The following is a 9,264-nucleotide window of genomic DNA, read 5'->3' on the forward strand; positions in this document are numbered from 1 at the left end:
GATTAATGAAACACCTAAAGGTGACGATAGAGGGAGTATAAAGTGTTTTGAGTTGCAAAGTGCAATTTTGAGGAGAGGCGATCCAGCAAGATGAGAAGAGGGCAGAACTGCTAAGTGAATAGCAGAGTGGTGAAGAGAGTGTGCAGAGGTCGAATAGTGTGAAGAGAAGAGAAAGAATGCAAAGCACCAGAAGAGTGCAAAGCAAGTGTGATGCAGAGCACTGGTAGAGTGCAGAGCAAGTGTAATCGATGGTCAAACCGAAGAGCTTCATTTGGATCTGATTAAGTTAAGAGTAGCTATTACAGTAAATCATTCTCTCTGTTGTTTTCTAATAACTATAACAGTAAAATCCCTTAACTAGGTGGACTTTAACAGGTCCCTTTGTTAAATCCCTTAACCGAGTGACATCTTAATTGATGATCCTACATCCCTTAACAAGGCTACCTCTAACAGGGTAAAGGCACTAACAGGCCTTAAAGAAAATCCCTTAACCGGGTGGCACCTAATAGTGTCTTTGTAATCTGCTAACAGGGATGGCTCCTCACTGGGCATACTCCAGAAGAGTGCAGTTTTGTGAATTTCTACTCACGTCGTGGTTTTCTCCCATTTGGATTTCCACAAGATAAATCTTGGTGTTCTTGTGTGAATGGTCATGTGTGTGCATGTAGTTTATTAATGTTGCTTATTCTTATAAGTATTAAGTTTGAATAGAAAACTTGATTAAGGTTAAATTTGGTATAACCGGTAAAGTGTTGATATTATTCCATGTTGGAATGCAAAATGTCTTATCATAAAAGAAAATTTGGTACCATGTTATAGTTTTTACAGGTGGAGACAAAATTGATGTACACAAAATCATCTTCCTAAAATAAGCAGACAATAAATATTAATATTTCTCTGATTAAACATTTTTGTAGCGACAAACCTTTTAAACCAGTGAAAGGTTGGTCATGGAGAGAAACAATGGGTGATAGTCATGCAAGTTGAATTTAGCCCCACAAAAATTTGAGAACATAGAAATCTCAGAATTCAATCAAAAAAGTTCAATGGTTTTCTATGCAAATTATATAGTAATGCAAGGTTCATTGAATTTATTTGACATAAAGTTTACATACAAAACAAGGTCTGCACTGCTACTAACCATGAGAAAATGTCTGTGCAGTTGCTATATATAGCTTTAACATGTTCTAATGAAAATGTATTACAATGCGCACAAAAATATGTTTTTTTAATGTTCAAAAAAAAAATTGTAGCTCTTCAATTTTGATATACGGTATGCTAGTAGTTGTTGAACCAATAATTTTGTATGCATCTGGATGGAAAAGAAATTTGAATGTTGTTGCATGTTATATTCTTATGTACCAGAGGAATGATGCATATACTCCAAGAAAATGGTTGAAATTAAAGCCAAAAACTATATTATAGGTAGAGATTTGACATAAAACATCAGCAAACAAAGAAATGTGATTCACTTCTCAAAACTAACTATTTTCAAAATATCATAAAATGATGAGGTCTAATTGGTTTATATAATCCCATTTAATATTAGAGAAAATATGAATGTATTAGTGGATTCAACCTTGCATAATAGAATAAAGTAATATTCAATGTCAATTATCAATGAGTTAAAAGAGTAAGCATTTTTTTAATTGTCCCCCTCCTAATCTAGAAACAACATTTATCAATAATTACATGGTTAGGCAAAGTAGAAGGTGAAATATTCAAGAAAATAAATAAGAATATTATGGACAATATATTTATGAAAACCTGATAATATTGTCTCCAAAAGCATATCATCAAAAAATCAATTGGAAAACTAAATTCATTACATAAACATAAACACTTACCAATAATAGTAAATGTGTAGTAATGTCATGGAAAATAATGGATTTTTAACAAATTGCATTGGTTTGTATTTGCAATGTCAATGTCATATATAGGGCTGCAATAAGATCTATGATTTAAAATCCTAGTGCACATGACTATTCTAAAAATACCTATTAAAAAAAAATCATAGCTAAAAAAAGAGGACTTGCCTTAGGGGCCCCAAAAAAAAACCCAAAAACATCTAGCATTGAATCGGTCTAATTATAGAAAAATCTAAATAGCCATGTCATTATTTATGCGATTTTTATCTTCTAAACCTCAAAAGCTCTACATTTCACCAAGCTACAACATGCCTCCCACAAATGGGATTAGGGATGTAGATATGTATGCAAAATGTGGAAGAATAGACAAGGCATGTGAACTATATTATAAATGCAACCCAAAAGACTACTAAAACTTAATTATATTGTGTCTCCTATCCATGCCATTTTCCTTTTTCTTTCTTCATAAAACTCAATGCAAAATTCACAACTTTCAAAAATTATTTAGTTGTTGGAACAAAGAGATCTTATACTGACACAAGAAAAATCTATTTAAAAGAAAACATTAGCAATTTTTTTCAAATTTTTGAATTGGCACATTCTTCAAAGCAAACAAATACAAAAATGATTATGTGAATACATTAATATCTTACCTTATAGGAAATGGCTCAATAATGTACTATCATGAGAGATCAGCCCCAATCTGAACCCTTGATCTCATGATTCAACCTTGGCCCATCTCATCTCACCCCCAATATATTTATCACCTTGACACTTGGTCATTTTTATCACCCACCTTTATGAGAAAGTGTCATTATGCTATCGAATTTTCAATTCTTTGTGCATCCAATTGATCATATGGGAAAAGCATACTCATCAAGAAGTTTAGCATGGTTTATTTTCATTTAGTTATATGCATGTTTAAACTTTCTTTCCTCTTATCTAAGTGTATGCTTCCATTTTTCATTGATTTGATTTATATTGCAATTATCATTTATTTGGTACATTGTCATGCACACATTTCTAGCATGCCTGATGGAACCCACAACATGTGTCAATTAATCAATTTTTCCTATTTTTATTTTTTATGAGCCGCAAGTTCAAGTTGGTGAATGTGTTTTTGGATTAGCAATTATTCCTTCTTTTAAACTAAAATAGGGGTAAAAATTTATTCAATCAAAGAAAGAGATACAAAGCCAAAAGGGCCACAAGCCCAATAGAGAAAAAATTACACAACCATGTCAACATCTACTAAAGTATACAACAAATGAGATATTTCTGAAGATAATTTCCCTATTTCTACTATATTCCATCCATGCCTATGATCATAAGCCCATTTGGCCAAACAATCAACAACTCCATTCCACTCCCTAGGAATGTGAGAAAAAGTAAGAAATTCCAAGGAATTGCATAACTAAAGAATCTACCTAATCACCTCAACTAAATGCCAACTAACCTCATCTAGCCGACGCTCATTCAGAGAAGTCACCACCACCTAAGAATTTGACTCACAAATAATCATATTCCAACCAAGAACACAACTATGCTCCATTACATGCAAAATGGTAAGAGCCTCCATGAGATTATTGGTATAGAAACCTTTATAAACATAGAAGATAAACTGAATATCTCCATAGTTATCATGACCAACCCCACCAATACCACCATGGTCAGGGTTCCCCTAAGATGAACCATTAGCGTTAAGCTTCAAGACTCCTTGAGGAGGAGGGGACCAATGACCAGCCCTATTAACTCTCTACAAGAAGAAGGTACACCTCCCCGAAGAGAAAAATCGAACCGATTACAAATATCAACATCCCCAAGATCCACACCCCTAACAAAGTCATACTTTGCCAAAATAGTCTCCCGAATAGAATGAATAATTCCCCACCACAGATGTTGAACCACCATCCCAACATCATGAAAAATCCTAGGATTCCTTTCCAACCAAATATGCCAAATAATAAGAGGGGCCAATATCCCAAGCAACTTGGAGAAAATGAGTCTTAACAAGAGGCTTGCCCAAGCAGGCCCAAAACTTAGCCAAAGAAGAAACATGCCAGTGGATTTGATTCCAAAGTCCCCACCAAAGATGTCAAATAGCCCTGAAGAATGAGCATTAAAAGAAGTGGTGAGAAACACATTCCTCGCTATTACAACAAAGAACACACATAGAGGGACCTTAGAAATCACAGATTATTCCAAGTAAGACAACAGTTTTGGACAACCAACCACAAGACAAGAAAATTTATGCCACACATGTTTCCACCATGGAACCTCCTCTCCTCCAAAAATCTCACAAATGAGTTCCGAGTAACCAGCAGCAATAGAATATTTATCAAAAGAATCTCTTCCCCGGGCAAGAACATCATGCCCCGTCAAGGAATTGCACTCCAACAAAGCAAGAATCTAAGCCAGCTCCTTACGATATTCCTCAAATTCAGTTGGTGGGGCCAATCATGGGAGTCCTTCCAAATGAAACCAACAACCATCCCCAAATTTTGAATAGTCTTGTAGTGCTCCACTTTATCCCAACACTCAATAGAAAAAATATCACGTAGAGGCTGGAGGTGTGGATACATAGAGAGGCTGGGAGGATAACCATCCCAAGAATCTAACCAAAAGAGGGCTTTTGAGCCCTTACTACATATCCAGAATAAGCCCCTCTTAACCAACTGAGCCCCAATTTTCAAAGTATGCCAAATCAAAGATCCCCTTCCTTCCAAAACATATCGAGGAACATCTAGAAAGTTAACTCCTTTAAGATGCTTGTGAGTAAGAATACAAGCCCACAACTAATGTTGATAGGTACACCAGAGGCAGCATAATTTGGCAGTCAGAGCTTGCCCATTCAAGGTAGAAAAACATAGACCAAGACCCCCCTCTTTAGGCTGACACATTCAATCCCACTTAACAAGCCATCATTTACAAATATTCAAGTTACCACTCCACAAGAATTGGCATGAAAGAGCATCAAATTCCTTAATAAAATACACAGGGGACATCAAAACAAAGCACTTGTAGATAGGAATAGTTGGATCATGGATTGAAGAAGAGTCATCCTAGCAGTAGTGGACAACTTGCACTGATAAGTCCAGTGATTAACCTTGCGATGAAGCTTATCCAACAATTCCTACCAATAAATTCTAAGAAGTATGCCAGAAGAAAGAGGGATACCAAGGTAGACTAAGGGAAGAGAACTAATCTAAAACCTCAAAATATTGGCAATCCTTCTTTGAATAGCCTCGGGAGTATTGAAAAAATAGAGAGGATTTATGCTCATTGATTTTATGACCCAAAAAGCCAAGTAAATATCTAAAGTCCTTTTAAAAGATTCAACCTCTTAAAGATGAGCAACCCCCATAAGAGCAGTATCATCCACAAACTGGAGATGAGAAAGCGGAGGCAAGCTATGACCCCACCTCCAACCTTGAATCAAGGAATGAGAAACCCAAGACTTAATAAATTTGCCTAGGCCCTCTACCATAAGAATAAACAAATAGGGAGAAAGAGGATCCCCCTAGCAAAGACCTCTGGAAGCCCCAAATAACTCAAACAGCTCACCATTGATAATGACAAAAAAGAGGATGAAGTAATACAACTCATCATCCATTTGACCCACTCTTGACTAAAACCAAAAGTGATGAGAAGATTTTACAAAAATCCCCACTTAACTCTATCATAAGCTTTGGCCATATCTAGTTTGATAAACATAGACGTTTCCTTAGACACCGCCATAGAATGAATGGCTTCAGAAAAAATCACAATCGGCCCATCTAAAATTTGTCTACCTGCCACAAAACCCCCTTGCTCATCCAAGATCAAATTCAGAAGCCAAATTTTGAGCCTCTCAACAATCAACATAGTAATAAATTTATAGACCACATTAATAAAGCAATGGGCCTAAAAAAATCCAATTGGTTAGCACCTTCTTCGGAATAAGAACAAGGAAAGTATAATTCAAGGCCCAAAGAATTTGTTTACTATCATAAGATTCACGAACCACTTCCAACAAATCCAAATTAATAATATCCCAAAATTCCTGAAAAAATTCAACAGGAAACCCATATGAACATGGAGCTTTACCCTTACACATCCCAAAACATCCTCTTCCAATTCAGATAAAGAAATCAAATGTGTGAGGGACTCATTCATCGCATTGGTAACTAAAGAGGGAATACAAGAAAGGACCATATTCTCCTCATCTTCAGTTCAAGGTGAGTCTTCAGAAAAGAGAGCAAAATAGTACTGAGAAGCCTCATGATATAGAGCTTGAGGAGAAATCAACTAAAGACCTTATGAATTCACCAAGGAAGAGATATAACCCTTATTCTGACGAGCTTGCACTGATTTATGAAAGAAGGTTGTATTCTTGTCACCTTCCTAAAGCCAATCAACCCGAGCCTTTTGCTTCCAAAAAATCTCCTCCTAAAGTTCTGACTCCTCCAATTTGCTCACATCTTGGGACTCTGCCCTACAAATCCTTTGAGAAACCATCGTCCCAAATTTTGTAAGTAATAACATCCAAACAAGCTTGAGAATCCCTCGTCATAGCATGAATTTTACGATAACACAATCTATTCCATCTCTTAAGCTGGAATTTGACAAACTACAATTTCTTAACAAAAAGAATACATAGCAGTGACATAGGTAGGGACACCATCTGCCCACTATTGAGTTAGTAAATCATGAAGAGAAGATTCATGAAGCCACATAAGCTGAAACTTGAAAGGATGATTTTTAGGAACAAAAATAGAAGCAAATGAAAATTTGATTGGCCAATGATCAAAACCCCTTCAATCAAGAATTTCAAAGGTAGTAATCAAATTACCACCAACCCAAAAATAGGATACAAAGAACCTATCCAACCATTCAGAAATAGTTTCATATCTAGAACGACGATTGTTCCAAGTGAAAATCCCATTAGAGGGTTTAACATCAATTAAGTTCAAGAAGTCCACATTCTCACGAAAAAGATCAGTGAAATGACTCAACCAAGCTAGCCCTCCCCTTGTTTTCCTCCAAACTTAACATCAAATTGAAATCCCCAACTAAAACCCCAGGAAGGAAAGGAGCACACGATCTAACATACCAAATATGAGACCAAAGGAAATTTTTGCCTCAAAAATTGATTGGAGCATAGACATTAGTAACCAAAATAAGCTCCCCAAATTCCAAACTAGAGGCAACTACCAAAAGAGCGGAGTGACTTGAGATCCACCAGAGAAGAGAAATCTTTCTCAGATCCAAAAAGAGAGCCAGACCTCCAGAACAACCCAAAGAACTAATGCACTGACATTGACCAAAATTCCAAATACTAGAAGCACTCTAAAGCATGGACTCAACTAAAAGCTTATTTTCCTGGACACAAAAGATGTCTAGAGAACATGACCTACAACCAACTCCTGAATAGCCTTTTCTTGAGGGATGCTATTCAACTCCCTAACATTCCTAGAGAGAATAATCATGAGAGAGATGAGGAGAAGCAATCTTGAATGGGTTTGATAGACTCGGATTCCACCAATCGTTCCCCAACTAATTTAATCATCTCCTAATCCTTTTTACGACCAACTTTTACAAAAATATCAAAAGAAACCTTCTTAAGGGGTCACTGCTACAAACCCAAAGCCTGAGAAGACCCTCTACCTTTTCCATAAGTCATCACCTCCTTAGCCAAATCAATTAAAATAATATCATCTTTGAAAACTGCAGAGTCACCTAGATCTCCCAAATTAGAAGCACAAGGGGGCACCCCATGTTGTAGCACACCATCTAGATCAAAAATAGAATTCCCCTACTCCTACACAACATCCATACCCATTCCAGTAGCCCCAAATGAGACATCCAGTAGAGTCCCTTCCTCCAGAGCTAAAGTTTCCAATACCTCAAACTTGTTGAAACCCTCATCATTTGACTATCTTTGTAGGACCTCTTCTGACCTCTTCCCTTAGCACGAGGCTTAGCAAGTGTAAAACCATCCTTATTAAGGCCACCATCTTTCACAAGGGCCTTACCTTTTCCCTCATTATCTCCATTTGGAGTTGTGCAAGAAGGAGAACTACCAACCGCCTTATTAACCCTAGGACATTGGCATTTAAGTTGTCCATACTCATGGCAAATCTAACACTAAAAAGGAAGAGATTCATAATATAATTATTGAAACCACGATAAAAGGCCTAAACAAATTTCCAAAGAATCTGAAACAAATTCTTAAAATCAATCTTAGTACAAATACGAGCAAAATAAATTACCTTCTTTTCAAGGGTTTGTTGAGCAATAGCGATGGGCTTCCCTAGAAGAGAAGCAATCCCTTGCAAAATATCCTCCCTCCAAAACTCCAAAGGAATCTGAGGAAAATGAACCCAGACAGGAACCCTTAAGGGAAAATTTTCAGTTGAGTTGAAACCCATGTGTCAGGGTTTAATGAACAAATCCATATGATTATAAAAGTAGGGCCCTTCCTCCAAAACATGATTCTAGTCAGACATGCAAAAAAAAAAACACTATGAAATAACTATTTGTAGCTAGCATAATCTCCATATCTCCCTTAACTTGCCAAGAATGACAAATCCAAGCTTCCAACACTAACAAAGAAATACGAATCCCAAGAAACTTACAAATCAAAGCATGTTTTCTTCAATAAGTGACATCCTTCGAAACTGATTCAGGTGGAATGACTAGAACCAGATGATCCTAACTCCTCGATAGACAAAAATTTACTTTCTTGAATTTTCAGCCCTCGCCCATATAAAAAGAGTATGTTGCCTTTGCATGCATACCCGAAGAAGAACCATTATGTGGTACAACACCATCCACCACCAAGCTAGAGGAAAAATGTTTCTCCTCCATACCCACAAAAGAAAAAAAAAACCACACCCAACCCCCAAATCACCACCACCGACGAGCCACAACAAACCTCTGACCCAAAACAAAGAACCAAGGCCCAAACAACCAACAAAGAAACCCCACAAAAATCAAAGCTCAAAGAAGAGAGGGACCCCTATCCCTACACACCACACCCTACAGACTACATACACACCCCAATACAGCCACGCATAGATCAAGAAAACCATAGAAAGAAAAAGTTTGGGACACAGGAGCCCTAGCCCAAACGCCCAGCACCATCATCAACCATCACACTCGTCAAAAGTAGTGAATTCATTTATAGCAATCATGCCTTGTGAATCAACAATATTACAAAAAATTTGTTGAATATGTATCTAAAATTTTACATATACTACTTTGGTGAATATGTCTTGAGATGGGTAGTAGAGCTCTATCTTTCAACAATAGAGTGACATCATAGGAAAATATGTTGGAGATGGACCCAAAGAAGACCTTCATAAAATCTATTTTTGAATAAGAGATATTGTACGTTATTTTAGTGAATGTGTAT

Source organism: Cryptomeria japonica, chromosome 10, assembly GCF_030272615.1.
Source record: "Cryptomeria japonica chromosome 10, Sugi_1.0, whole genome shotgun sequence".
Lineage (NCBI taxonomy): Eukaryota > Viridiplantae > Streptophyta > Pinopsida > Cupressales > Cupressaceae > Cryptomeria > Cryptomeria japonica.